Source organism: Sciurus carolinensis, chromosome 2 (assembly GCF_902686445.1).
Source record: "Sciurus carolinensis chromosome 2, mSciCar1.2, whole genome shotgun sequence".
NCBI classification, from domain to species: domain Eukaryota; kingdom Metazoa; phylum Chordata; class Mammalia; order Rodentia; family Sciuridae; genus Sciurus; species Sciurus carolinensis.
Window position 1 is genome coordinate 142,671,325 of NC_062214.1, and position 8,047 is coordinate 142,679,371.

Genomic DNA, 8,047 nt, shown 5'->3' on the forward strand with positions numbered 1-8,047 from the left:
GGCATGAGAAATGGTGGGGGGAATCTACAAGTGCTAGAATATAATCCTGAAGCTGTTACTACTGCTAGACCTGAATAGATAAGGGAAAGTAGAGGTTGTTGGAATGAAGAAGGATTAACCATTATCTACTAAAAGTCACTTTGAGTAAGCAGTGACCTTCTGTCACTGGACATACTAGCCTAAGGCAACCACAGAAGCTGAGAACAAGAGGGCATTAATGACCCTATTATTCTTTCCTTTTACCTCTTAAATTTCAATGCCTTACACTGACCTAAGCCAACTGGAGATTAAAGAGTATGGGAACTCATGGACATTACCCATGTAGATCAGACACCCAGGGCAGAGAGCAGGTTTGGAGGACCAGTGAAATTATCTAACGCAGAAATTGCTTATGTTAAATAATTTTGTTCTTATGCATTTTTTTAAATTTGTAAAATCAACTGTGATATATACATATGCTGCCACAGTATTTTAAAACTTTAGAATTGCAATAATTGTGATTAATAATAGCTAACTATAGCCTTATAAACATATCTCCCAAAAAGAAAACCAAAGAAATTTCTTAAAAAACTTGGAGGATTATGAGGCTGCCTATATTTAAATCATTGATTGAATGTGTGATCTTGAACAAACCAGGTAACCTCTCAATAGTTCAGTTTCAATTCTGTAAGATGTAATATACGCCCTACTTCTCTCATAGGGTGTGATAATACTTTACTTGTTACAATTCATGAAGCAGTATTTGGAAAACAAAAAACTTATTTTCAGGAAGAAAGTGTCACATTCAAGTTGGTAGTTTAGTAAACATGATTTTAAGTTTCTTTTTTAATGGACACTTTTATTAAGGAAGTATGACTATAGAGTAGTTAGATAAATATGAATGTTCAACTTAGTAGGATGTCCCAATTTCTGTTTATAAGCACAATCACCTTTTTTCTGAATAATTGATCATTGTGTAAAATGCATACCTCGTGGTCATCTTAGATAGGCTTTCTAGAAGACATAAATGTAACAAATATACTTTGCTACTGTAAAAAATTCTATTCTAGATAATTAATTGTGTTTATTCAGATAAGAATATTAAAATACTTCAAAAACATAAAAAGAGTTATATAATTTTTAGAAGTGGATTTAAATGCTAGTCACTTTCCTATTTTCACATACTTTCTGACTTTTTGCATAACCATGAATCCATCTATCAGCTGAAAATCAAGGACTTCCAGGTTAATATACAATGAAAGCATCTGTACTTATGTCATAGTTTCCTGAGGCTTGATATGATGGTATTTTTTTTAACAATTATGGTACAATCTCCTTCATTCAACATATCATTAATCATCTATCATTAGCTGCACAATCACCCAGAATTTGAATACTACCTAAGTAGCCATGTCATTTAATTACTAACATTTAATTCATTGTGAAATTAATTATTCAATATCCCTTGTCTCCGGGCTAACATTTTCAATCTACATTTCCCAGTATTATTAGAGTAACCTTCTAAAGCACAGATGTGATCATTGCTTTTCCACTTAAAATCTTTTAGTAGCTTCATAACAGGTTAGTAACCATTAAAGAATGGCCATTATTTGAGTTTTTGACAGTCACTTCTTTCTTCACCCGTACCCCTACCCTATATCCCAGTCCCCCCAAAATACAGACACTGCTCATTCTCAAGCCATTTCCTTATGATCAATGTTTTTTTCAAGTATCCACACAATTTGGTCATGCTGTACTCCTCCCAGAAAAGTTTTTCCATTATCACCACTTCTATGTGGCAGATACAAACCTCTTATCAATCAAACAGTACCAGTGTTACCACCTCCTAGACTGCTCGTAAGCCCTTTACAGAACACTTCCTTCTTTTGTAATGTTTTCACGGCACCTTGAACTTTTTTTAATTGGGCTGTTTTCCCTCACTGGAACATTAAAACCCTTAGGATTCAGTATTCCTAGTGTTTAGTAAAGAAAACATCTTAAAAGTACATATTAAATGTCAGAATTATTGACAGAACAAAATTCTGTAAGGATAATTTTCCATTATTTCCCATCTTTCTCAGTATGCTTGAATTGTCCTTGATAAATAATAATTGTCTCTCATACCGTAAGTATATTAAAATGTGTAAAAGAAAATATTGATTAGCTAATAGTTATAGTGGCATACTTCTAATCCCATATATTGTTGTCTGACAGAAAAAGTATAGAAAATAAGGGCACATTTGTTTTGTTTTCTTTGTTTCAATCAGACTAAGATCAAAGTTTTGTCAATAATTTTATCATGGACTGGGGAGATAGCTCAGTTGGTAGAGTGTTTGCCTGGCAAGCACAAGGCCCTGGGTTCAATCCCCAGCACTGCAAAAAAAAAAAAAAGAAAAAATAATAATTTTATCATGTAACTGCCTTCATACTAACCTTTCTGCCTCAAAGGACTTAGATATTTGGGGAATAATATGCTTCTCATTGTTTGTCAAGATGTATTAATTCTCTACTGTATTCTACACAAGAAAGAAAGAAAAAGAATTAAAACACAGAACTTGTATTATCAATATAAATTTACATTCAAAAAATCAAAATGTGAGTTAGACTTTCAGATTTAGAGGCATTTAAAATTAGGGTGGCAGCTATGAGGCTTCAAAAAAAGTAACTTCTATCACTTCTGATCAGTTTTTTTCCCACTTAGACATTTTTTTCACATCAAAATTTCTCCACCTCCATTTATGGAAAACTGATATAATTTGGTGAATTAAGGATAGAATTAAATGAACATTTTGTTAATTAACCTAATGGGCTTTTGTGGGTCTTTTTCAATCATACATTTTGTTAAAACCAAAATTTGAAATCTATATATTGATAGTGCTTTTTTCCTCCTAAAAAAACCCACTGATGATCATAAGAACATCCATTTCATGCCAGAGGAAGAATTTTATAACAGGAATTCAGCAATCACTTTCAATATTTGCTGTAGGGGAAATGGCAGTTCTTAAAGTTTAGGTCTTTGCACACATGAAAAAATAAATAAATGTGAAGAGAACTCCCTAGAATAAAAAAGCTTGAAGAAGGTTCTATTTGAAGCCCAAATGTTGAGGACTTCTAACATAAACTGTGTGTTATTTTAAATTATTACAGGGCCTGTAATAGCAATAACCTGACTGATAAACAGCATCACAGTCAGTTCAGAGCATGCAGTTTGAGTCCTGAAGAGGCACATAAATACAGGCAACAACACTGGAAGAAGGCCCTAGTGGAAACAGGAAGAGCACTTCTCCAAGCCATGGTAGTAAGTGCTAAGAGAGCTCTGAGCTATAGCACAGATTGGGATGTTAACTTCTGAGAGAGAAAGAAAGGCACAGTCAGGTTAATGACCCATTGGATTTTTGGTCCATTCAGGAAGAGTAAAATCTCCTTACACTTTCTGTCCTTTCATATGTTTTTACTTGCAAGGTGTTTCCTAAGCAAACCTCCTGTAGCTGAGGTGGAGAAAGTACCAAGCCCCATCATATATGAAAGTGAATGCATACACACACCTGTGCAAGCAATTGTTTGGAATTCCAGTGTGAGCATGAGTATGAGGGAAGAGGAATAGTGGGTTGAAGACAAGTTTGTAGTAAAAGCTGCACTTCTGGCCCTCATATTCAAATCTTTTCCTTTGTGTCAATCATGATTTAACATGTTCTGTTAATTCTTTTATATCTTACAAAAGATATACCCAGTTCCAGGATAACTGAAAGGAAAATGCAAGTATTTAAGTCAAGATAGGAAAAATCATGTTGAATAAATTTATGCAAATGATTTTGGTGTTTGCTAGGTGCAAATTTTATTTAATCTCTCTGTACCTTGGATTCCGTGTAAATGTGGTTATTGTTAGGAGAATACAAGTAAAAATATCTACAGATTTAAAACAACACCTGGCACAGTAAGAGTGGTGACTAAATTTTGGTCATTCTCACATATTTAATATTTTATTAAAAATTTAATACAGTAATTTGTGGGAAGCAATTCTTATTTAGCAGAATCAGACTAGGTTGAGTCATGGGACGCAGAGGCCTGGCTTCTAGGAACTGCCGGGAAGCATGTGGTGCTGTGTGGGAGTGGAATTTTCTGGAATTTTCCCCCTAAGAGAATGGCTTACCTAATTCCACCCTATCCTGTCCATCACAGAAGAAGCTCCTCCCAGTCCTGGCCCCCTTTACCTGTATGTTATAAATAAAAGAGTGTTGGGCAAGTTGTTGTTCTAAGAGGCCAGAGTTGTTAAGGCCAGACCCGCCATGCCTCCTCTCATTTGAAGAGTATTGGCTCTTGTGTATTTATTGAGTAGATAAGTTTTTTTGCATAATTGAGTGATATACAGTCAACATCCCCCTCCAGCAGTTAACCCTTTTCTCCTCCACACAGGACATGGCAGAGAGGACTACCACAGGAATTCACTTCCAAATAAGAGTAAAGGCACATTTCTTTCTTGTGCTTCTTACAAAATATTTAAAATGATGTGTAGAAGCAGTCTTATGGTGTACTTTTCTAACTCCAAAACTGGTAAACAGAAAGTAATCCAGTGGAAGTTAGTGTGTCCTTCTCTAGTATATACTGTTAATCCCATCACCCATAAGCTTATCAAGTGTAGAAAAATTATAGTATTATATTACTTTGCTTGAGTTCTATCACAATTCTGCTTCTATTGTTAATGTGTGAAATGTTTGAACTGATAATATTTATGATTTTTAAAATTTCTATTTTGCTTACAGTTACACTATATTTTTATCTTTTAAAAGTGATAATACGGGGCGGGCCAAGATGGCAGACTAGAGGGCGGCTGCATTTCACGCTGCTCCAGGACGCAAGATTCAAAAGAGGAGATAGTGAGAGACTTGGGACCAACTCAAAGCCGCCTAGTGAGTCTCTCCTGTTGGGGAGGCGTCCCGGATGGGGCGGTAGCCCCGGAACGCAGGGAATTTGTGAAGTGGAGTTGCTCGTCGAGACGCCCCTCCCCCCGCTGGAGCGGTAAACACGGACAACTGGGATCATCGTAGAGGAGGCGGCTCAGCGTAGCGGACTCGAGCAGCTGCTGGGGCTCCGGGCGGCTGCCTGGGGAGGAGCTGCGTGGCGAGCTGTTTGGACCCAGAACGACCGCTTCTGAACACCGGGGGGTTGCCCGGAGGAAGAGGAGGAGCGCTGCGTGTTGCTTGACCTGGGAGTGACTGCATCAGAGCTGCGGGCAGTTGCCGGAGGAGGAGCTGTGGGACGAGCTGTTTGAACTCGGAGCAGCTGCTCCAGAACACTGGTGGCCTGCCTGGAGGAGGAGAGCGGTGGGATGCTTAGTCTGGGAGTGACTGCATCAGAGCCACAGGTGGTTGCCAGAGGAGGAGGCGAGTGGTCAGTTGATTGGACTAAAAGCAACCGCTCCTGAACACCGGTGGCCTGCCTGGAGGAGGAGCGTGGTGAGTCACTTGGTCTCGGAGTCACCGCTCCTGAACACTCGGGGGGCTACCCCAAGGAGGAGGAGGAGGAACAGGGCAGGTCACTTGGACTTGGAGTGACTGCCTAGGGCTACGGGTGGTTGGCGGGAGGAGGAGACCCGAAGTGAGTTGTTTGGACTCCTAGTGACTGCGTCGGAAACCGGGCGGCTGTCCGGAGGAGGAGGTATGTGGCGGGTCTCTGGGTCTCTGTGTCTCGGAGCTATTGTACGGGGCTCCAGGTGGTGGCTCAGGGGAGGGGCTGCATAGCCAGGCCATTGGTGCAGAGAAGGGTCCCAGGAGCTAGGTGGCTTCTTGCTGGAAGAGCCGCACAGAGACACGCCTAGGGGCGGAGTGAAGTTTCCAGGGCGGCGGGCAGATTCTCTGGGAGAGGCAGCCTAAGGAGACTCGCCTGCGAAGGGTGAGGCTCCCAGGCCCAGGACGTAGGTCCAGGCCCCTGGGATCGTTGCAGAGGAAGACAGCCCAGCCCAGGTGGTAGTTGTAGATTGAGGGGAACCTCTAGGAGGGCAACTGACCAGCGAGACATCCCCACCGAGTGACTCTTCCCGGCCGGGGGAGGTTTTCCCACAGGGACAGTAAAACCAGAGACATAGGCACAAACAGGCCTTGCCTCAGCCCGCAGTCTAGTTCCCCATTGGATGACCATTGGTCAACAAGTGGAGGCACCTCTGCCCACTAGCAGGGAATATACGCCACCTGAGGGTTACCACACCTAGAGAGGCAGCTTCTTCGTGGAGCTCTGCATTATCAACCTCCTCCAAGACTTCAGGCTACTGAAGGATAAGAGGGGATATACTAGCAATCTTCAGGGACATTATAAGTTGATAGAGGAAATCTGCAATATCTTAATGACCCACTGATCCCTGAACAATATGAGAAAACAAGGGAAGAAAATGCCCCAAACAAATCTAGATGTTACATCAATAAAATCCAACGACAGCATGGCAGAAGAAATGACAGAAAGGGAGTTCAGAATGTACATAATTAAAATGATTAGGGAAGCAAACGATGAGATGAAAGAGCAAATGCAGGCATTGAACGATCGCACCAATCGACAGTTAACAGAGCAAATTCAGGAAGCAAAAGATCATTTCAATAAAGAGTTAGAGATATTGAAAAAAAACCAAACAGAAATCCTTGAAATGAAGGAAACAATAAACCAAATTAAGAACTCCATAGAAAGCATAACCAATAGGATAGAACAGCTGGAAGACAGAACTTCAGATATTGAAGACAAAATATTTAACCTCAAAAACAAAGTTGAACAAACAGAGAAGATGGTGAGAAATCATGAACAGAATCTCCAAGAACTATGGGATATCATGAAAAGGCCAAATTTGAGAATTATTGGAATTGAGGAAGGCTTAGAGAAACAAACCAAAGAAATGAACAATCTATTTGAAGAAATAATATCAGAAAATTTCCCAAATCTGAAGAATGAAATGGAAAATCAAGTCCAAGAGGCTTATAGGACTCCAAATACACAAAATTACAACAGACCCACACCAAGGCACATTATAATGAAAATACCTAACATACAAAATAAAGACAGAATTTTAAAGGCTGTGAGAGAAAAGAACCAAATTACATTCAGGGGGAAGCCAATACGGATATCAGCAGATTTTTCAATCCAGACCCTAAAAGCTAGAAGGGCCTGGAACAACATTTTTCAAGCTCTGAAAGAAAATGGATGCCAACCAAGAATCTTATACCCAGCAAAACTTACCTTCAAATTTGACGATGAAATAAGATCATTCCATGATAAACAAAAGCTAAAAGAATTTACAAAAAGAAAGCCAGCATTACAGAACATTCTCAGCAAAATATTTCATGAGGAAGAGATAAAAAACAAAGAAGCAAATCAGCAAAGGGAGGAATTATCCTAAAGGAACTGTCGAATAAAGGAGGAACCAAGATGTGTCAAAAATTTTAAATATGAACCAAATGACCGGGAATACAAATCATATCTCAATAATAACCCTGAATGTTAATGGCCTGAATTCATCAATCAAAAGACATAGACTGGCAGATTGGATTAAAAAGAAAGATCCAACAATATGTTGCCTGCAAGAGACTCACCTCATAGAAAGAGATACCCATAGACTAAAGGTGAAAGGATGGGGAAAAACATACCATGCACATGGGCTCAGCAAAAAAGCTGGAGTATCCATCCTCATTTCAGATAATGTGGACTTCAAGCCAATGTTAGTTAGAAGGGATAAAGAAGGACATTTCATACTGCTTAAGGGAAGCATAAATCAGCAAGATATAACAATCATAAACATCTATGCCCCCAACAGTGGCTCATCCATGTATGTTAAACAAATCCTTCTCAATTTTAGAAACCAAATAGACCATAACACAATAATACTAGGTGATTTTAACATGCCTCTTTCACCACTGGACAGATCATCCAAACAAAAATTGAACAAAGAAACCATAGATCTCAATAACACAATCAATAATTTAGACTTAACAGACATTTATAGAATATACCATCCAACCAAGAGTGAATACACTTTCTTCTCAGCAGCACATGGATCCTTCTCTAAAATAGACCATATATTATGCCACAAAGC

The 8,047-nt window shown here is 39.3% G+C and overlaps 1 non-coding gene across 1 annotated transcript; it reads left to right on the plus strand.

Moving 5' to 3' along the window:
• The first annotated feature begins 2,284 nt into the window (after positions 1-2,284).
• On the plus strand, positions 2,285-2,360 carry Trnaa-ggc (transfer RNA alanine (anticodon GGC)). Its single transcript has one exon. It is a non-coding gene; the product is annotated as a tRNA-Ala (tRNA).
• Positions 2,361-8,047: the final 5,687 nt, after the last annotated feature.